We start from the raw sequence: 24,223 nt of genomic DNA, 5'->3' as shown, positions 1-24,223 counted from the left end.
CTATCCCTTACAAAACGATGCTGCCAGAACTATTTTACCGACCCTAAAACAATGACGCAAACAGTACGCCCCGCTTGGCTATACACTCAATAGATTTTCTGGGTACTTTTTGTAAAGTGACAAAGGAAAACTAGTCATCCGGACGGGAAGAAAGTAATCTGTACTTTGATGGATATATGTATGTATGTACGTATATAGTAAATCAGCCATTTGCTTGCAAAAGTTGAAATAGAAGAAGACCACAAATAGCTAAAGACCAAGAATCAAAGAGTGTGCTATGCAGCCATGCAATCGATGGGTGGATGTCAACAGCTCACTCTCAGGACAAAATATTTTTCTTGCTTAGATTACGCGTAATAGTCGATGATAATACCTGCTGTAGCTTACAGCTTACTATCGACATTGACCGAAAGAATAAATAAGGGACGTGTGAATTTTTAAGTGACTTCTCTAAGGAAATAACCTAAAATGAAAAGTGGGAAAGGAAGCATTGATTTACATGTAATTATTTTAGAGTGTTTAGAATTCATCATAAGCTGAACACACACAGTTGTTTTTTACTTTGTTCTTATGATAATAACTTTTCTTACGAAAAGACATTAAACGATAGACATTTAAAAGGCCTTAAGAATACATAATAAATTGTTGCTGCTACTTCTATTATATCATAAGCTTACATAAAGAAAAATGACAACACAGGCACGCACACACACACACACATATGTGCATATCGAATATGGAGCCATGCATATATATGTATATGTAGTAATATATAACCACAAAAAGTCAAATGCCTTTTTAGTTCGTTGCATAGAAAAAGTTGCACATACATACAATTTTTAACAATTTATTGGCTAAAATTTTTTATTAGCTTCACGTTGCTGTTCAATGCTGCAAGCAGTTACAAACAAACTTATACAAATACAGATGCACACATATTCACACATGTTACTCGAGTTTTTAGTGGCAACAAAATATAATAAAATGATGTAAAAGAAAAAAAAAAAAACTAAAAGGAAACCAGTCAAGTTGAAGCAAAAAGAGCAAAATTGCAAATAACCCACTTTACGAGATTGCAAATGTGTGTTGGGGACTCATGCCATTGCATTCGCACATGAGCACGTTTACATGGTAAGAATTTTTACAATTTTTGATGATATTGGTCTTCTTCTTTTTATTTATTTTTTATCTTCATCTGTGTATGTCATCAATTTTATAGACATTATTGCAAAATTATAGCCATTTGTGAAGGCTGTGATAAGGCAAGATCCAGCAACAAGAGAAAAAGAGCAGCAGGATAAATATTTTTATTTTCTTTTACAGGGTATAGAAAAATAAAATGTATTAAAAAGACAGAAGATAACAGTAATAATAATAAAAAAATAAAAAAAAACCAAAGTTGGCAGACATATTATTGTAAGAGTTGAACATATATATGTTGGATGATATCAAAAAAAAAAAAAAAAAAAAAAAAAAAAAAAAAAATACTGAGTCTTAATTAAAGTAACACTTTAATTTATAATAAATTAAATAAATAAATATTTGTCCTCCATTGCTATGGCGGCTCAGAATTCGTCAGTCTCTCAGAACGGGCAAGTGAAAACACTATAATGATACACGGCCCACTCTACAGTCATTCATATAACGACTTTTCAAAGTATCGCGTTACATGGGAAGTGACCGAAAAAGTGGTCCAATACGAACAATTTTTAATACCGTTTGTCCTTAGGCCAAAACGCGTCAGAGTGCCATGTTTCACTAAAATAATCCAAAACTTGCGCCTGTTGGTTGAGCACAAGGAAGCAATATGAATAGAGGTATGGACAAGCTTTGCTTCATCATACAATAAAAGGTGATTCTCTTTCAAGCGCTTTTCGCGTACATCTGCACAAACTTAATATACCCTTGTGCCACATGTGGTGTAGATTATAAAAATTAAATTTGTTGAAATGAAATTTTCATATAAAATGGACTCTTGCGCTTGCGGGATGAATGGTTCTATACAATGGGTAAAATTAATTTATTTAAAATAATAAAATAGAAATGGGAAAATATTAAAATCAAAAAATTCAATGTATTATGTAATTCACAAGCACTTTGGTCCCTTCTCAAAGTTTTATTTCGAATAGAAATAAGCACACAACCAAACTAAAAATTAGAAGCAATTTAATTTAATAGCGCCATCAGGACGTCGACAGTAGATTCATAATATTTTACGAAAATTACATGCCGCACCACATTACAGACAATGGCGAGACATTTTGCAAGTCTTTTAGAGAAAAACCATAACTAACGACAGATGAAAAAATTAAATAAATATACGTTTGCAGAGACAATTTATTGTATAAACCTCAAATGTTACCAAAGCTAACACTAAGAATAATAAGTAAGAGAATTATATTCGGTTACGACCGAATATTTTATACCCATCACCATTACCGTAGGAAAGATTAAAAAAAGAGGAAAAACATAAATTTCTATATTCTATATAATAGAATAGGCGGTTGGGCAGGGCTGTAAAAATTTATACCACGTACCTGCTTTACTTTATGAGCAACGAGCAAAAGATACGTAAGGCAAAGTTGTTCTCAGTCTGGTTTGTATATACGTTCTAAGTGTGTTCTGTGGGAATGGAAGAGTGTCTACGACAGACAATACACAGTTAGGTGCACGGGCAGATGGTCGAATTTATAGACGGACATATGGACAGACAGAACAGACAGATAGACTTGCTTTGGTACATTTCGTATTTGAAATTGGTCAAGAATTTCTTTGCTTTATGGCGTTTTTGAAGCTTGCTTCTCCACGTTGTAAAGGTATTGATGAAAAAAAATTAAAATTTGATACACTATAACATTGGATAGGCGTGATCAAGTTTTCCCGCCATATACATTGTCACATAGAATACGTGTTTTAGTTTTTGTAGAGTTATCTGTTGTCGTTGATGAGTAATAACAAAAAAAAAACAATTTTGTACTCCCTCTGAAAAACGGAGATGTTCTCAGCTTACCTGGCACTGTGGGCGTGACCTTCGACCGATTTGGGCCATTTTCGATATCAATATTTCTGCCCAATTTCAAATTGATAGCTTCATCTTCGCCGCCAGGAGAATTTTTACAACAGACATAACACAGGTGGACAGATGGACATGCTGAAGTTGATGCTGGTGAAAAATATATACACTTTTTGTGGCCGCTGAAGTTTCCTTCTAGGCATTGCAAGCATTTTGATAAAATTAATATACGCTTCGTCTTTCGGTGAAGGGTATAAAAAGACTATTTAAGAAAAACATAGAGATGTTTGCCATGAGTAAAAAAACCTGTCGCGCATACACTAAAAATTTCTTTTAATTTGTCATTAATGCCGATTACGTTGCTTAAGACATTAGCGTTATTTTTGTCCAGAATTATGATGTGCATTTAATAAAACGTCAAAGATTAATAGAAACACCGATTATTCTATTTGTTACTAAATAAACTACTCACTAAACACTAAATAAGTTGATTCACGATTTAAGTTTACAGATAACGAGGTGTTGTAGTTATCCTAAAAGGATCCCCATTTAATACATTAGCTAAAGCTACGCGAGTTTTTCTTGGCGCAATTGCGAGCAGAACGTTCTAGAGTTATTAGTAAGTAGGAAAACTATATTCGGTTGTGACTGAATCTTTAATTTTTATTTAAAAAATAATAAATAAACAAACATACAACGCATCACTCAATATGTTCCCAAAATGACATATGGATATCGCTACTTCCGTATCTGTTTGATCTTTACGTGGCATTAAACTTGAAACAGAATGTATTAATGTCGACTAAGGCCGTTACTTTGCAAATTAGACTAACGCTACTTTTGCTTTGGTGAAACAATCAAAAAAAAAAAAAAAAAAACAACAACAGAAACAACTACTCCTTGTAACCTTGTTACAGTTTATGACAAAGAAGCAAAATATTTTTGTTTTTCTTTTGAAAACCGACGGCTTCGAACTTTACCTTTGTCTTTAGGCCCATTTTCAAAATCAATCGGCATGCGAGATCTTCCCGTGTCCATTCCAAATTTGAAACTGATATTCACGTTCTTGCGATTGAGATAATGTCTACCGCAACCACTACGCAGGCGGGCAAACCTAGAGTTTGATACTGATCACATCATTTTGTAAAGAACAAATTTTTACCGCAGTTCGCTCTACGGCAACTCAGTGGATTCTTCTCAAGAAAATTTCTATTTTTCGGAACTGCACTGCGGAGATTAAAATTAGCCGCTGGTTAATTCTCCGAATAATACCTCACTTGTCGTTAGATTGTTGTGTACGTCCGTATATACGAGGATACCGCCATCGACAGGGTCATATAATTACACATAATTGATATCGATGTTAATTTATTCTTCGACTAATAGCTAACGGATTTGTGTCCAATGAGCAAGCGTTGTGTCTTCACTGACTGAGTACTCACTAAAGCTACTTGCAAAGTCTATCATAAACCAAATGCGATGAAAGTTTTTCATATATGAAGTAAACTACGCCGTATCCCAAAATGCTACAATATTTGGGTGAACAACATCTTTTTGCTTAAGACGCAGATCAAAAAAAGAAAAAAAAAGAAAAAAGAAATGAAAAGATTGCATCCTCTACAAGTAATTTAATTCGAAAATCTGGCAAGAAATTCCGAACTACAAAAAATTCATTATCTAAAGCCTGTTTTCGGGCAGAGGGAGATTATTTCTCTTCTAAAATATTTAAAGTCAAGTCAAGCTACTTAAGAATAAACAATAATGATAATAAAATATTACTCTTGTATCTAAATAGTGTAAATCTTCTTCTTCTTGAAACGTAATCGTAGCTTTTATTAATACGTACCCTATGGCCGGAACTGTTTAAAAGTCGGCCTTTCGCTCCTTAAATTCTTTTTCGAAATTCTCCTCGCAGATATATCCAGCCGTCGATCATTCGAAAACACTTGAGACAGGAAAAGTATCCTTTGAAGAAGGTTGACCTTAAGCAAACCATGTATAACAACGTTTCATGGCTTTGCTGTACCCAAACGTGTCCAACATTTACTTTATTTGCTTTCAGATATCATGAGCATATAGTTCAACGTTTGCCTGGCATTTCTGTGTACGTCTTTCGGTTAACATCACTCAGCAGTTTTGTTGACTTGCAGCATTAATTTATAGGACATACACATGGACTTGTGTAGAGTTTCCTTACAATTTTGCTTACGCTTACTGGATTCTTAAAAGTATAATCAGACTAAACGTGAGATAAATTTTGTAATTCAAATTAAATCTTTAGAAATTAACATTTTTCTCTCATATTTCAATGTGTCATCTAAAAAAGGAAATTTCAAGAATATCTCCTTAAATCTACAAGGAGAGACAATTTATGGAGATTTGTAAAGAGATTTGAATGTTCTTACAAATAAAATCATTTTGATACAAGTGAGTTATATTGTTGTTCGAATTTCAAATTCCAGCGCCTCTACGATAAATTTAGTCTTTTGAACATGCACTGGCAAATGTGTTTACCTACACATTGAAGAGAAATTTAAAAAAAAAAACATTTTTTACTTATATCAGTAATAACATAAATTATGTGATGCTATTCAACAAAAGAAAAGAAATGAAATTTTATTAAAGAAACAAGATTCTGGTCACTTAAAGGGTTTATTCATTATAAAGGTTTTTCTTTTTCCTTTTGCTTTTTGCTTTTTTTGGTATCTTTGATATGATGTGTTCATATAATGAACGAAAGCCACGTACACGGACGAGAGAGCGAGAATACACGTATACGGCTGTATTTACTTAACTTAATGTTATTATTATAGTATCCCCTTTACACAAAAGTACATATTCGCTCAGGTTACCACCCCAATTATCATTAACATTATATGCGAAACATTTTACTGTCAATGTCATCGATACGCAAACCTCTATCTCTATCTCTCTACGTTTACTGTAGGCCAGCATACACTTGCTCTTTGCCGCTTGGTATTGAGTTATAAAAATGCCAAAGTATGTATGACTTTTGTTTCTTTTTATTTTCTTCGCCCCTTTTTATATTTAAGCTTTCTTCTTCTTCTTCTTCTTCTCCGTCCCTCTCTTTATCTTTTATGCTTAACACAATTGTCATTTGCAAGGATATACAAGACGACCAAAAAAAAAAAAAAAAAAAAAAAAAAAGAAAGCAAAAAAGGGTTATTTCGTTTGCTTTACATGCTTCCTGTTGTATATTGTTATACGTGCGCTTGTGTATGTTTTTTCTGTTTCTGCACATATACAGGTAACTATGTATGTATGATGTTTTTTTTTTTTTTATGATTATTGCTTGTTTTTGCTTTACTGTTTATTTATTTATTTATTTTTTCCTTGTTCCCTGTTTTATGACAAAATCGAAAATTCAATCGTAACGGCAGTTAAAGTGGCGGAAACGGAAACTACTATCTGCAAATGACATCTTAATGTTATTGAACAAACAGCAACCAACATCATAAGCAGCGACGGCAAGCAGAAGAAACAAGAGCGCCATGGAAAACAAGGGCACGAACAAGAACAAAAATCGAATGCTGAATATTGAGTATCTTAAAATGACATTTTCGTTACGTTAGGAATCTTTTTTTTTTTTTATTTTTTTTTTTTTACTTCTTACCTAGCCATCCTGAGGATCTTTACGTGTGAAAGTCTTCGTTTACTTCGTTTACTGACTTCCTCTTTAAAATAAGAACACATACATACAACAGTATATTAAAGATACAGTAAGTTGAGTGCATCGATTTCGTTTGCATCGTTTGCTGTCGTTCCCGATAGTTGTTAGTTGTTTATTTTTATTTTTTTTTTTGCTTTTTGTTTTGGTTACGTCCCTTGCAAAGAAAATCATTTCATTTAATTTGTTTTATGCGATTTTATATTTTCTTAAATCTTAATTTAATAATACGAACACAATTTTTCCTTATGGGAATAAAAGTGAAGATAATATTAAGCCAAAAAAAAAATTCGCGCACTGGCATACTGACACTAGCTAGTGTATAACTAGAAAAGGCTATGCGCTCCCAAGTACAACATATTGAAAAGCTTTATTTGCTTTAAGGCATACTTCAGCTAACATTCCTTCACCTAAGACGTATATAGATATTCTACCTCAATCATGGCCTTAGTGCTATCCGTTTTTCCAGACCTAAACACCTACTTGTCTATACTTGTCTGGGCCGATACTTTTGGCTAAATTTTTTGTTTATTTGATCGAGGAAATGGACAGGAATTCTTAAAACGATACTAATTCCATCGATACAATAAAGAGCGCGTTCGTTTTAAACCCTTCTGGATGTCACTTGTATCCCTGCCTCACAGACAGTATAGAGTATAAACAGCTGATATATTCTTTGTGTTAGTGATAAAAACTTCAGGTGTTCCGTTCGGATTTAATATAGATGGACCATTTCACACATAAATTATTTGAATTTCAGGTATGGTTTTTTATACAATTTTCACAACGGTGGAGGAAGTAGGAAACGGATTCAATAAAGTGTAATAAAAGAATATTTTCTCCGTTTGAAAATATGATATAGAAGATCCCATCCTATTAGTCTATTATGATTTACAATTTATATTTAGGGAAAAAATAAAATTATAAATTTTCACATAATTTGACTGCTCTTTCATAGTCCCTTCAGAATAGAACTGCTCTCCATACCAGTAGAAACTTCAGTAATAGCACCCTATTTCTCCTAGAGGATCGCATATCCCGCCGATTAAGATTCAGTTCTGTTAATTGCTGAATTGATTTTGCAAGCCACTACGATGGTCGACTATTATGTATGTATCTGAGAACAGTTACACACGTTTACATTCAACCCTTAATATCAAAATACTGGGGTTTTTGGAGCACTCAATATTTTCGAAATTTCTAATTGGAAGCTAGTGTAGTATGGCAATCCCAAATTCGAAAATCATTAAGTTATATACTAAACTCTCTCACTGTCATATGATAAAATAATTTTCATACACTGATGTCGTTGCAAAGAAAAGATTGCGAGAAAGTGTAGAATTCTATGGGCGAAATCATAACCAATTCCAGCCCACTCGCATTGAGAGCACTCGAATCGCTCTCAATCTCCTATCTGCTCAGGTATTTTCTTAAAGCTACAATAAAATATGTCTGGTTAGTACTACTTGTACTATGAATAAAAAAACCCCTGTTCGTGTTAGGGAATCTACATCTCAACAGCTTATTGGACTGTTATCTGGCAGCAATCGCCCTTAGCTCGCATATGATTTCTGCTGATAAAAGTAAAAAAAAAACATTTGTTTTTTTCAGGACAATTTACAGTGACATCTACATCTTACATAAATGTATTATAAATAAAATGTATATTAACATAAGGCTACCTTCATCCCTCGTTCCAGAGTAATAAAAATGGAAAGGGAACAAATACTCCATTTCTTCTGAAGAAATCCTGCCATGGCCAGAGGTGTCGTTCATTGCGAAACGCCATGGTCAAAGGCGTCGTGAACGCGAAACGATTTGCTTGGATGGTTTTCAAAAAAAAATTAGGATATGATTCCAATCTCTTCGATCTGTACTAAGCCCAATAAGTTGATTAATTTTTAACCTTTGCAAGAGGTATTATGCTTAGTTTCTATATTACATCCAGATATTTATGAATTGTTTGTACGTAATTAAGAGCAGTAATAATAATAATAATAATAATAATAATAGCCTGTCTACACGCAGTTTATAACATTGGAAATATGGTGTAGGGAGAGGATTATGATAATAGTGTTAACAACAATAACAAGTAAAAAAATTATATTCGGTTGTGACCGAATTTTTCACACTCATTACCATCCTATGCAGGGTGGAAAGAATGGAAAAATATAAAATTTGCTGCGGCTTATGAGCAACGATCAAAAGACAGGGAAAGCAACTTTCTCACTTCTGTTTGTAAAAGCACTCATGCGTTATCATGCGTGGACGGACAGACGGACTTGCTTAAATCGATTCAGAATATGATGCCGGGTCGCTGACATTTCCTTCTGAGCATTGCGAACGTTTTGACAGAATGAAATATCTCTGATCCTTCGGTGACGGAAATAATAACAATAAGTAAAATTATTTATGGCTATAGACGAATTTTCTGTATCCAATGCCTACGCCGTGCAAAAAGTCAAGCTTCAAGATTACTAGGGGGGCGCGGTCGTTTAAGTATCAACCTATGCGTAAGCACTTCCAACGTTTTTGTCAAATTTGATGGCGATATCTTAATATTTTCCGGCGGAGAGTATCCTTAACTTGACCAAAAGAACAGAGAGAGAGAGAGAGAGAAAAAGACAGATTATAAAGTTGAGTAATTTTTTCTATTTACTTAAAATATGTTAATAACAGCAATTTATTTTATTTGACATGCAAGTTATTTCCATTAATCTTTTTACGCATATAATATATCAGAAAAATAAAAAGAGACAAAAAAAAAAAAAAAGGAAAAATCGAAATTAATCCCCGGCTGGAAAATTGTTTTAAATGAAACATTACATCGGAAATAATATGCGTATAAATGAACACAAATGCAAGCGGATATTGTGAGTGCGTGTGTGCTAGAGTGTTTGTTTACATTTACTAATTATAATGACAGATGCAAACGTATACGTATACAAAGCTTAACACTAATGCAATTTTGTATAGCGATCATCAGGCATCTGCATTAAACTAATTTGTTTAGTTGTCGTTACGTAACGAATATGCTGATGATGGCGTTGCTATTCATTCGGCATCATGTTGTCGCTAATGATGATAACGACTGTCATAAAAGCAATTTACTCCGCTACTTGCTGATGTTGCCAATTACGTATAAAATGTTTTCAGTTAAAATTGTACAAAAAGGAAAAAATAGATAAATATACACGACCACAGGGATAAATTTATTATTATCATGGCGAGAGTAAAAATGTATGTAAATTTGGCCAAATTTGTTAGACGATTGCAAATAGAAATTTTAATTTGTTTTTTGTATTACTATGAAAACGAGAAGAAAAATCTTTTGAAAAATTCCATCATTGTTAAATTCCTTAGGAAAGTTTGATAATTACTTTGAAATCAATTCAACTTTCCATTCAAATTCAATTCTATCATAATTCAGCCATCGATAAGAAGAAGCAATTTCTAAACTATATTTCCCCCAAAAAAATTGTGCTTTCCCTCGGAAGAATGTTTACTGTTGCCCTAGCTGTCATTTCCTTAATTAATATTTGATGGGCTTAAAATATAGGCGTAGAAAATTTATTCTAGTAAAATAATCGAAAAAATAATATATATGCTTTATTCTTTCAGAAATCGGTCGAAAATTACTAGTTGCGCAGCAGCTACGGTTTAAACTTTTGCCAAGTCTCAATTTCTTTTCATAGTGCTTGGCAAACATAAACATTTTTCCGGATTTATAACATTTTTAATAAAGCTATGCTTTTAGAGATTCCCGACAGCCCTTATTCTGACATTGTCATCTAGTTAGCGTCTTATCCCGAAGCAAAATTTACAATCAAGCTTTTTAATATCAATTTTTTGCTAAATTGAAGCGTAAAAAAAAGAAGAAGACTCGAGGATAATATATTCTTTTACATATACAATAATTTTTATTCCCCAAATGTCGCGGTAATCCTTTTCCGCTGCTAATGAATAATAAATTAATAAATAAAATAAACTTTTCTCCTACGTCTGTCTACTTTGCTTATTTTCTACCAAATTGTATAATAGTTTTGGAATTATTTTCTCTTCTTCCATTTTTTATACACTTTTCTTTTTCTTGCAATTTAAAAAAACTCAGAGCACAAAGCGTCAGAATACCAAGAAAGCATTAGGAATGCGACCGGCTTTGCCGTTGTGTGGCCGAAACACGCAGTCATCCTGCACGGAATAAGTCTAACTTTTTATAGGAAGCATACAAATCAATCCAAAATTTTATGTATAGTTCTACATGCATGGATTTACACAGAATTCTTCATGTTAATGCTTTACTTACATGGAAGCACTCGCAACTTTCTTATATAACTATATAAGGAAATTATGTAAAAGAATGGTTTTAATGAGATACTATCTGGTAACAATAGTAGGATTTTCATTCTACATAAATTAGATATGGCTGATCGATGAGTTGTTAAACGTTGTTCGAGTTTTGATGCCTTTCGGGGAGATACTGAGAAAACGATTAACGACAATTTAATCATCTCCTACGATAACAGCTCGTCGTTTCATTTACATGCGCTGAAGTTTGCAGTTAATATGGGAGCCTCTTCCATCAGACGTATGGAAGGAGGTGGTCTTTAGTGGCCCTAATATTCGTCAAAAAACCGTAAGAGAAATGTAAGTCCATCTGGAATTGAACAAAATAACTTTCACCAAAGGAAAAATTTCCTTTTTTGCGCCAGTAAAAGGAAGGAATTATCCTTAATGCATTCGCGATAATGTTTCCCGATAGCACAAAATTTTCCGTCTCCAGCTTCATTAAATGACCGTAGTCCACCTTTATATCCCGCATTCATATAATGCAGCGGAAAAGTTGTCATACGCTAAAGAAGGCTCGTAAAACGCGCTAGAAGAGGGAGACAGCGAATACACGTTGAAAATATTTTTATAAATCTCTCAATCTCTTTTTCTTGAGGGTAAAAATTTATTATTCAACGGCCAATGACATTCTTGTGCAGCGTCTTACCATAACAAGTGAGTTAGTGGGTTTGAGCGACTCATGTATTTTTACAATGTAACTGACTCATACGTTTCGCATTTGTTAGGCGCTTGCTTGTACTCTGTGCAGTCCATCATTCGTAGTAGATCCACTTTTCATCGCTACCCACAATATGCCAGAGACAACTCTTCTTTTTTTTTGCCTGACAAGCAATGAAACCGCGATGTTGCAACGGTTCGAAATGGCTTTTTCTGTCATTTCGTACGCTAGGCATATTTTCTCTCTTTGGATCTTTCCCATCGCATGTAAACCTCCAGAATAGTTGATTTAGAAAGTTCCCTAAGAATTTGAGGTGGGTTCTCGTTTAATGGGTCTTTCAATGGATTGTCTTGGAACTTTCAATACTATTAAGCCGTTGAAACTAAAACCGGCAATTGGAATATGATGGAGCAGCATCACCATAAGCTTCTGAATATTGCCTTTGGCAGCAGTTTTCTTCAAATCAAACAACAAAAGTCATGAATGTCGAAAAGCAGTGCTGATCAAATTAAATGCGTTGAACGGGAATATTTTTTAAAGCATGTGAGGCTAAAGTTATAATAGACATAATTTGAGATCTGTTCTCACAATAAATTGTTCTAAGGACCGGTTAAATTGGTTGATCTTTGCCATCGTCCTGTTTAATTACGCGGCCCTTTTATTGTGGATAGGTTTACATGAACAAACTTATATAATAGTAAACCACTAGCAGGGAAATTAGTAAAAAATCACTTTTGAAAGCGTGATGCCAACGGAATCCTTAATAATCATAGCATTATACTTTTCCTTTTTTTTTGCTATAAAATTTCTTCTTCTTTAAACTTTTATTAAAGTTTTTAAAGAATTTAGGAGAAATCAATTTTTTACAAAGATTTTTCAACTCCTTCTCGTATCAATAAGAAATTAAAATTTTAAGAGAATACCATAAGAACTGTAAAGGTCGGTGCTAGTGTTATTCAATAGAAAATTTTGAAAATTTTCAAAAGATATTTAAAATAGCGTGAGCGTATAAGCTGGGAGACAAATGTTAGAAACTTTTCATTTTCAGATACTTTTGTCTATCTTTTTTGTCTATCGTTTTAAATAATAACGTAGTTAATCCTTTCATAATGCCGACTTTACTTTCCAACTGCGTATCGGCTTTATAAATCATTTTAAAACAAAAAAAAAAAAAAAAAAAATTTTATATACATTTGCAGCCAAAAAAAGAGGAATTACTTATTACATTACGAGGTATATAAACTCATAAATTTTAAACCACATAAATGCTCATAATTCAAGCAAAAAAAAAAAAAAAACAAAAAACCAAAAAAGACAAACGAAGTATAATGGGATGCATGTTGTTCCAGTTTTTATATATACTTTTATAAATGTGTTCATACGTATATCTGCATGAGCGTTACAAAAGATTAAAAGATTAAAACTATATTTAATTTTTTTTTTTTTTTTTTTTTTTTTTGGAGTATATTTTTATCTATTTTATTTAAATTCTTCACAAGTATTCGTTTATTGGAGTTGTGTGGTAACTAACAGCAAAATTTCAATTTATTCGTTTAATCATAAAATTTATATCTTTTGAAAATTTTGCAATTTACACAATGCGTTTAACTTATTCATAAATAATCGTAAGACTATCATAACTAGAACCTAAAAAAAAATTTAAAAAATAAAAAAAAAAGAGAAAAATATTAATCCTTTTCGCATAGACTATAATTAAATTGTTTATATGTACACCGTTTTATATAATTTTTTTGCTTACGGGATTTATTTGAGGATTTAATATTGAAATTCTATAAGGCTTGATAATTCATTTGGCAGTTGATGGTGAGAGTTAGCTGCTGTGTGCCGGAAATACTGAAAATGTACTTACGCGTATTTAGTGAGATAATGTGTCGTGAACTTTTCACTAAATTTGCATGTAAAAGGTCTCCTTGCTTATGAGCCAACTATTTCTGAATAATAATCACTAGAGTGCCCAGTGTGTTTGTTGGTGTGAACGACTAATCGCGATAATTTGCGATAAGTCAAACAATGCTTGTATTTAAGCAAATCAAGGCATAGCCTTTGCCATGTCCTTCTGTTTCAAGAAATTTGCAAACGGACGCGACCGGGTTGCTACACAGTGCTTGGCTTTGAAAGAATTGTACCCAATAAAATTTCGTTCTACAGTTTTCACTACGAAATTCTAATAAACTCGTGATTTCTCTGAATACAGGACGATAACCTGCGACAATAATATACGTAAACTATTTACGGAGTAGATAGTAGAGCAGTTCAATACCGCATACAATATAGATCATCTCCACACAAAGATCATCCATATGGCACAGCCTATCTTGCATTGTACTCGCTACGTAGCATGATATACTGATAACTGATTTTTGAGAAAATCAAGCGATTACATCTGGAAGGTGGAAACATGGCACCAGATATTCTTAAGATAAAGAATAGAACCAATGGTCAAAAGTGGGAGAACCTAAGTGGATGGTTTTAATGCGCTTAGCGAAAGTTGGACTTGCCAGCAACTTGCGTGCAGCCCTAAAATCTAGAGTTAAAATATAATCATGAAAAGTTTCTTTACCGTAAGCAAGCTTTAGCTCGATAAAAAGATTGGCTCTTAACTCGAATGAAAAGGAAAAATTTCCGATTAACTCCGAGATATCGGCAGTAAATATAAAGATGTAATTGGGATTTTAATACAATCTTTTCAAGTTGACCGAGCTTTTCATGGTAATCTAGCACTTATATCTAGATAGTCGAGCTTCTATAGAAAAATTCTTGATTATTTTTACTGTGCTTGGTTGGTGAGATAATGAGATCAGCATTCCCTGACATATAATGAAAAAAAATTTATTTTTCCTTATAAATATTTTTTCGATAAGCAATAGATATTAGAAAGTTTCGTTCAACCTTTTTTAGATGGAAAGTATTACAAAAGTTTGAATAACTTGAAAATTGTATTCCACATCTCTCTACTTCGAACTTACTTTAATCGAAATTGGTTTAATGTTAAACCAATAATTTATTACTTTTGCACTTTCTTCCTTTTGCCAACTTTCCCTTTCGTCATTGTGTTATTTCTTTCACCTTCAAGCTAAATCGAATCCAGCAACAGCAACCATTATGTTGGCAATTATTTTGAATGCAAAGTTGACCGTTCTGTTTACTCACTGACATCACTATACACGAATACAGAGAAGTCTTATGCTTCAACAGCAACAACCACAAAGCCGATGAGAGAAATTATGCCGCAAAAGTGTCTCACAGTAACCCGACAACTTGACCTCACTTCAGTCTACATTATACAACAGAAAAAAAAAAAAAAAGAAGAAAATAAACCATAATAATAATAGTGCAGAATGAATCAAAATGTAGCGAGAAGCAACAACAACAAATAAAAAAAAAAAATTGCAATATAACACATACATACATATGTACATATACAAATGTATATACGCTTAATAACCGTCTATTTTGGTTCCCCCAGCGACAATGGCTCTGTCTGTACATGTGTACGTGCAACGGGAAATTAAATGTCAACTCTTCATGTTTCTTCCACTGTGAGGGCCTCTATTATTATTGTTACCACATCCTCTGCTCTATAATCGTATAAAAAGCGATACATGTGTATGCATATATGTATGCATATATATATATATATATATATATATATATCGCTGTGGTTGTTGGTATTGTAATTTGTTATATTTCATATTAAAGTTATGCTATGTTGTTTGTATATGTATATCTATGAATTTTTATATTGTTATATGCAGTGTGATATATTATTGTTTACTCATTTATGTTTGAATACATGTATACATTATAACTGTGTACATATGTCCATATACATATTATATTTGCATATATGTATATATATGTATGTATGCATATAGGCTTACATGTTGGTTTAACTTTATGTATGTACATGCATTGCTTGTCTGTTGTCTGTTTATTTATGAGTTAGTGTAGTTGTGCACTTTCATTGGGGAAATACTATAAGTTTTTTTATTGCTTGATATTTAAATTCGTTTAAAAAAAAAAAGAAATTTTCAATAAAAAAAAATTAAATGCAGCAAAGTAATATATATAAGGGAGGAAACTAACAAAAGGCCAAGTAAAACGGGCGGCGCACTTAAATCCGTTTTAGGGTGCCTCCTTTGCACCTCTTTTCCAAGTTCAAACGGTTTGCCATTCAAAATTCAAGTGGAGATCACAAATTTTTTATGACACGAATGATGCACCAAGAAATTTTAGCTATAGAAAAACCTGAAAGAAGCAAAGAATTCCAGTATAGCCGTCTAAAGAGCATATGGCTAAATTACTTTACAAACAGTTTAAGGAAGTCATCACTTCTATTAGCATGGAGTGAAAACGTGATTTAAAAAAAAAAAAAAAAAAAAAAAAAAAAAAAAGGAAAAAGTGCCACCAAAATCGAACGACCCTGCCAGGAGTCGAACCTGGAATCTTCTGATCCGTAGTCAGACGCGTTATCCATTGCGCCACAGGGCCTTGCCAAAGACCGAGATACGATTTATTTACTTAAATACTTTTTAAGACTGATTATATTTAACACACAGTTTTGATTTATTCTACTCATCATAACAAATTAATGGATCTCAAATTTTGCATGCAACTTGCTTAGGATCCACCATTTATTCTATTTGCTCAGTATTGCAGCAACGTCGGCTTTTAGGTGCATTTTAGTGCATTTAAAAGAACTTCTATATAGGTTTCAAATAATCCATTGATTCTATTAACGTGAGAAAAGTGCGATAATTACACTAAACAGCCTGGGCGCCGAAAGTGTAAACTGACAATTTGCTCAAAGATATCGGTTTGATGACATTATCCATTTACGCAAGTGGATAGCTCTGTTCTCATTTGACGACCCTCCTGTTGATGATAGGCAAAAAATGCATGGCTTTTAGTAAAAATATAAAACAATTTTTAATCAAAATAAATTTTCTGTGGCCACGAGAAAAATGGAGTAATTTATTCAATACAAATCAATTACGTACATGTATAATAAATTATCAAAAAAAAAAAGAAAATTAAAAGTAAATAAGCAATAAACTGGATTGAATCACAGGAGGAATGAATGACTGAGCACTCCAATCTCGTTTCGAACGTTCATCATTTCTAGAATAAATAATGAGGTATTCACAAGAAACAAACGTGTAATAAGCTTGTGCGGATGTACACAACATCCAGAAGGTCGCATTATACCAATCGATCCAAAATCACTTTCTGAAGCTCCGTCCGGCTTGTCCGTTTGTCCATCCGTCCCTCTTGCTTTTTTGTGTCGTCCACGTTCGTTTACACATCGGCGTATATTGGCCTATGACGAACGCTACTAGAAACTCTTTCGGCCATTTTTCACATAACGTTTCATTCTGAAAAGTCATTATGCAAATAACTCTGTTAAATGAAGTAGTGTAGGATATTTAACGGTACTTATTATAAAATTAGACTCTGCGAGTTCTAATTTTTTCGTCGCATTCGTGTCAGAAAGATTATAAAGCAGAGAACGCTTTTGTGGGGTACAAAAGTTGGAAAAATTTGAAATGCTTTCATACCATAAGTGAATTAGGAGAAGGGTATTAATGATAAATCCTTTGAATCAATTCACTAAAGTAAAACTAGATGTCATTTGACGCAATATTCTGTTCTTAAGTAAAGTATTAGTTTATTAAAAGTTTTATTTCAAACTTTCGCTTCGAATAAACACAAAACGAAATATATTTTCGCATCAGGAGCGATTCTTAAACGCAGGCAATGCATTCGAGATTGATAGACAAAACATTATATATTTATATGTGCACATATACTTCTATTTTATATTGTGGGTAACGTACAATCTTTTTGCGGAAGGAGAAGAAATTGGGAAAGAAAACGCTTTACGTTTATTGCTATAAAAAGTGGCTACGGAAACTGCGGGTTCGTATAATTACCTTATTGTTCATTAAATATCGTTTTCATCATTCTCAAATAAACAAATAAAATTAAATTTAAAAAAATCTTTTTTCAAAATTTCTGAAAGAACTTTTCAAAATTAGGAGTTTGTCTACGAACGACTACTAATTCTTATTTATTTCTAGCATTTATCAATATAAGCTAGCTTTTCAGAGAGATACTTTCAGTTTTTTTATCCTTTCATTTATTTATTTCATAAAATTTCATAATCAGTCTAAAAGGCAACTTTTATATAGCTTCTATCATTTGCTGCACACGCATTGAACAATGGTTTCATTGAAATTTCCATTGAATGCTTATTTCCGTTGGCAAAAATACAAAACACGTGAAAAAATTTTATTCGACTCTGGTCGACTTTTTTCTGACCCACTGTTCTGATCTTGAGATAAGTAAAAAAAAAAAAAGAAGCAAAAACCAACACATCAACAATCTACAATATTGAATGGGCGTTCCTGTAGGATAACGTTTGGAGTATGTGTGGAAAGTTTCTGCTTCTATGGGTTGCAGCGGGAAAATAATCCAATCTATTTAGGCTTTGAAAACGTAGGGGTCTGAGTTATGTTTGAAGAATATTTCTGCATCTCTCTTAACTGATAATGTTTAAAGTAGGAGGAATGTCTGTTATAGGGACATATATAGCAGAGATGACAGTATTGCAGACAGACGGACAGACCTGCCTAGTTCGATTCAGAATTTCATAAGAATTGAAAATATATAATAATATGTATATATTAAGATATCTAGCAGTCTGTTGTTCTGCATGTGTGCAAACGAATTGGCAAAGTGCATGTAACCCAAATATTTCGAGGTTTGGTATGAAAATAAAAATAAAAAAAGAAAATAAATAAATAAATAAAGTTAAAATAGACATACTCTGGTATGGTTTAAAAAGAAACGGATTTAACATTTAAACGAACACAATCAAGGAAATTCATCGTTGCATGTATCATAGCAATAAAATATTCACTAAAAAGTATTAAGCCTTTGAAATTGCAGAATTATTAGAGCAAAACACATAAAAAAATCACTTTTCCGTCATGTTGTTCTACGACTTTCTGTTTCTCTGATAAGAAATTTGAGCCATGTGGTCTTTTGTTCATTATCCAATTCTCTTATATTCTGGCGTATACTTCTCTACAGACCAAAGATACTGGTGTCATGCCTTGCCTGTAGAGTGGAGACATTGGAACCACTCGATTCAGCAGAGACTGAAAATGATTGTACCAACTACTACTATGGACTATGGACAGATGAATGTATCAAGACATTCAGATCACACCTATAGATTTGATAGGTAATAAAAGACGCGAACTGGCGCTGTCAGAATTGTGACCCATGCCAATATGTCTTTGTTAGACAAAACCACTCTGATTAATCAGAAAAACGGTATTAATGTATTGTGCTGCCTATGGCGCCAGTTTAGTCTTTACCAAAAACACGACATAAAATATCAGATTACATTAAGACTACCCTGTAACTTAGTAGGTAGCAAGGCAATTATCAAGCGTAATCGAGCGGGCAATCGAAATCAATTGCATCACTTTATCTAAGCTTGGAAAGTGGCCCTGTGTTCGACTGGTAGAAGCTTTACACTTACCGAACGCAAATGTATCGCCTAGACAGGGCCGCACTCCTTTTCCCCTTCTGCTTTCTACCAGGCCCTTAACGTGTGCTAAACGGGACCATTTCTTGATTGACTCAGCTTAAAAAAAAAAAATTATCCAGTAACGGAACCTCAGTCATCTTTGTGCTACTTCTTGTAACGAGGTCTTGGCTTAGCTTTTTTTCGCGTGACGACATTAAGATAGCCCCTAAGGTTAAGGACGATGTAACGTAGCTATGTGCTACGAAAAATTTACTTATACTCGCGAAACAATATTTTTTACCAAATTAGAAAAATTATCCTTGTTAGTCTGCTAAACAAGCCACGATTACAAGCATCTTCGGGTCAAACTGCCCGCACTTAGTATCCATGGCTCAATACTTTCTATATTTAGGGGTATTTACAATCAATGGGAGATACGAAAAAGACCGCGGTTGTACATGAATGTTGTGAATACATTGAGCATAAAAATTTAATGTACATGAGGAAAAAACAAAACCAGCAAATTCGGCGGGACTGCCATCACTGTTTTTTAGAAAGCTATCAATGCCAAAACATCGATGGAATTTTTCGCTTCCAATGCAATAAATGGTAACGGAAAGGGAGATAGAGCAGATAGGCAGGCAGGCAGGCAGGCAGGCGAGTCTATTGATGAAGGATTGTAAAAAAATATTCAAATGCAATAAGATTTATGAACCCGAGCAAAATGGTGTAGAAGAAAATTGGAAAATGCTGTATATGACAGAGTACAGCGAGGCAAACATGTACCTGCTCGAATATGAAATGAAAGTAAAAAAAAAAAAAAAAGAAAAGATATTTTAACCAAATAAATAGTAATTTGTTAAATGAAAAATATTAAGAAACAAAATGAAAAAAAATTAAAAAAAAAAAAAAAACGAGAAAACAAAGCTTTTACGTTTAAAAGCAATTTTTTTCCGTTGCCATAACATCGCTTCAATCAGTTATTGTTGCCGTTATGAGTATCTCGTTGTAAGTACCATATTCATAATAATTTAAGATATTTTACACCGACTTAATGTATTTTGTTTTTGATTTTTTTTATATATCGACGTTAATGCAACTTTTGAAATCATTCGATTGTAACGTTAGATAAATTATTGCTTCTTCTTCTTCTTAGTCTTTCTCTATCATAACAGATTAAGTGAATTGCGAACGTATATAAGAATAACTAATGAAAAGCTCTTCTCATGTAATGTTACTAATAAACAAAATTTATTTTATTATTAATATGTTTATTGCACAAGAAACTTATTTTATAAGCTTCCATTAAGAGAATCATTTCGAATCGAAAGATAGGATTTTCTTCTCGTTACGGGCTAATTAGTAAATTGTATATGCATTGTTTATAAATCATCTTATGACTGGATTATAATTAAATTCGCACACCATACAATTTTGATTAAGGTTAATGAACATTAATACAAAATGTATAATAAATCATCGACAAAGGCCAGCCTGACTATCAAGGAAATTCTGTTTTCGTTTTTCCATCACAGGAATATTGAAATGCAAAATTTGATTTCTTCTATGCGCAATAACGTATTCATCGCATTCAAATCAATATATTGTTAAAATTAATATTTTTGAAGATATCAAAAATCATAGATTTTCTATAATTTAATTAAGTAAATTGATAGATAACACGTTTTCACCCTCTTTTTTTTTAATATAATCAAACACTCAGGGAATGTTCTCTATACCTGTAAACACGCTGAGCTTCAGAGAGAGACAAAGAAGAAGAAGCAAAGAAAGAGAAAGTGATGAGAAAGTCTTGCGCCTTTACCGATTAAACACTCACCGCACTGAACTTTGAACCTGCAAGCATTGACCTCCATTGATTCCCCGCCACGATTCTTATCTTCGCGGCTACTTATGGGGGTACTTACGATTTAAACCAAAAGACAATAGTGAAGATCAAATTCTAAAGGTTTTTTTTTCTCAATCGATCAGCCGCTCAGGAGATCTTCTCCATCGGCGATTGTGAGAAGAGGGTATTAAGAAAAATCTTTGCGCGTATGCTTCCTGAAAGAGGAAGTATCGAGAACACTTAGCAAAATACACCCTCCCGCTAGCTTATAGGCAGTGCAGTTAAAGAACAAGTCGCGGGCGCATATAGTGCATTGTTCGGGCGACTTCATTTGGAAAGTCGATTAGTTCAATGAGAAATTAATATCCGGACAACTCAAGTTCTAAAGATTGGACAAATTCGAATTTAAAAAACGAATCTCTACGTTTCGAAGAAGTTTCTATCAACAAAATGGTGCCGGGAATATTCTTCTCGTCACTACTTGCTTTCTTAAAAGATGCTCCCGTCTTCTGAAATCTCTCGTCTCCATGTATGATTCTTGCTAGAGTAAAAAAGCGATATGAATTTCTCTTTGCATCTTCGAACTATAATTAGATTAAGAAGGCTGCGACCTTTGATCATCGACTGATTAACTTCGTCAGCGAATACTTGTTGATAATTCGTATCAATCTTAAGAAGTTTTCTGAAGCAAACGCTTGAAAGGAATTGCAATTTATTACAATGTTCACCTTCTTACTTCTTGATGGAGCATGAGGTTGAGCTTTTCGTTTAAGTCCTTTTTTAAGGTCCTATTCAGAAGATTGACAAACTGAGATTGACTTCAGCTTCATTGGCAACAACTACAAAGCTCAAGTGTTGCTATGAGTTATTTCATCTCTAAAATATTGCCTACGCCATGTTGCTTCAATTAAGAAGAGTACCTTGGTATTTCGGATGGGAAACTGATTAACAACTTGGAAATGTTTACGCGCCATTTTGCACACACAAGCATTTTCGTTCTACGCATCAATGGCAAATAACAATATTTGAAAGTCTTGTTTATAACTATGATAAGAGCCTAAATAATTTAATTTATATAACATATTTGCAGCAAAAACGCACGATTCTCGGTTACTTAATCGTGGACGATTTGATTCATAAATACCTGGCAGTTTTAATTGGATCGCTTTAAACAAAAGTAATTCTATTTGTTCTCCTAAAACCACTATGCAAAGCCACGTATGCAAAATTCTGCTGCACAAAAGCTCTTCCTCGACACGTCCATAATATAGGTCAGCACAAATTGTGCCGAAATGCAAAGTACATAAAAAGTACAACAAAAGCAAACGTGATATTGAAATTGAAATTTGGTTTTATAATTACAATATGTGTAGTGGGTATAGACCGGATTGAATTGAAAGCAGGTAATTAGCGCACAAGAAATATGTGTGCCAATGTTTTAGGTTATTAGGGAAATGCATGTTGAAATGCATGCATAATTTGTTTTAATGTTTTTTGTTCGTGAGTACTAGATTTAATGATTTTTTTTTTTTTTTTTCTTTTTTTCTTTTTTTGAGATGACTAGGCATTAGGAACCTGATTAGGCAGAACATTAAACCACAAAAACAATTATTATGTAATACATTATATATTCTCCATGCGCCCGGCAACACGCAACTAAATTGAAAATTGCTTTCATAGTGTGCTTGACAATACTCCACCAAATAGTAGTGACTAAATTATACCATCTCATGGCACTTTTGACCAGCTTGACCGTGTTCTTCATCGATATATTAGCACAACTGCCGCTTGTGTTGAATTCGGAAACTCATAAATTTACAAATGGGAATATTATAGAGTCTCCTTTAAAGTGTTGTAAAATAAATTTAAAAAGTTTATGGCGTCACGAGTATCGTTATTACATTCCAACCACATGCGCTTAGAACATTTTAAGCCTATGGAGTTGTGTGCAAGAGCCAGCCTTTTTATATCAACTCAGAAAATGATTTCAAAATATCTGTCAACCTGTCAGTTTGCGTCCGCCTAAGCATTCGCTTCTTTGCCTCAAATGTGTCGATTTTGAAAATATATTTTAATGAATTCGGATACATTGACGTGCAGAAAATTCAACCAGGAACTCTATAGAGAATGGATTGAACTCTTTTTACATTTTCCTTCGAACACTTTATTCTCAAAGAATCTGTATGTGTGAGACATATAGAATTTTCAATATTTCTTGACTTAAATCGGTAAAAAATTCTATCTTGCTATACTGACTAAATATGGAAAATCTCTAAAGCCTCTTTCATGTACGTGCTTGAGCAAAAAACAAGCTTTCTTGTGGTCGGTTATAGTAAATGTATAAGATAATAATTTGATTTATATTGCGTCCAAAAATTTATACATGATTTGAATATGCTGTCATATGTGCGGTAAAGCGTTGGCAACGGCTTGACACCAGACAGTTTAGGGCTAACAAAAAGAGGGCATTGTACGACAGAACAGCGCGTTTTCAATATTGAACAGTCAAGGGTGAGAAAAATTTGCAGGCCACAGTCCGCAAAGTTCTCATAAAATATCGTCGGAATATTGCCTCGACTTTGTCAACTGGCCACCAAATTTCCCTTTATGAGGTTATTTAAAGCCAAAGGTCTATGTCAACAAACCCACAACCACCTATACATTGAGGGAGGAAATTCAACGCACATTTATGCAGAATGGTTATGGAAAATGATCATAAAAGATTACGTATATGCCAGCAATGCGGTGGAAGCCATTCGTTCGATTTGCTATCTCACAAACAACCTCATTCTGCATTCGTTGTGATTCAATAAAAAATTAACAATTAGAGAAGAACAACTCTGTTCTCTATTTAATACAAATCTTCCGTAAATTTTGGGACGCCCTGTATAGTTTTGCTTTGTTAAGCTCCGCGACTATCTACGTTTAGTTTCCAAGATTTTCTCCATACAAGGCCTTTCACAAGATATGACTAAAATTTTAGTTGTATCAGCTCAAGTTTTGAATTTCCTGTCATGTAATTGTTCTCATGAATAGTAAAATCCTACATAATAATTATAGGATGACCGAAAATATCTTAGATTTGTAATAAAACAAATAAGAAAATT

The 24,223-nt window shown here is 33.2% G+C and overlaps 1 protein-coding gene and 1 non-coding gene across 5 annotated transcripts in view; one reads left to right on the top strand and one right to left on the bottom strand.

The window, feature by feature from the left end:
* LOC119636775 overlaps positions 1-24,223 on the top strand; it is a 130,008-nt gene that overhangs the window by 44,800 nt on the left and 60,985 nt on the right. The gene's annotated exons all lie outside the window — the stretch shown is intronic.
* Positions 16,149-16,221, bottom strand: Trnar-acg. Its single transcript has one exon. It is a non-coding gene; the product is annotated as a tRNA-Arg (tRNA).

The sequence above is a fragment of the Glossina fuscipes genome, unplaced genomic scaffold (genome assembly GCF_014805625.2).
Source record: "Glossina fuscipes isolate IAEA_lab_2018 unplaced genomic scaffold, Yale_Gfus_2 28, whole genome shotgun sequence".
NCBI classification, from domain to species: Eukaryota; Metazoa; Arthropoda; class Insecta; order Diptera; family Glossinidae; genus Glossina; species Glossina fuscipes.
Note: the sequence above shows the minus strand (reverse complement) of the source record. Positions and strands in the feature narration are given on the sequence as shown.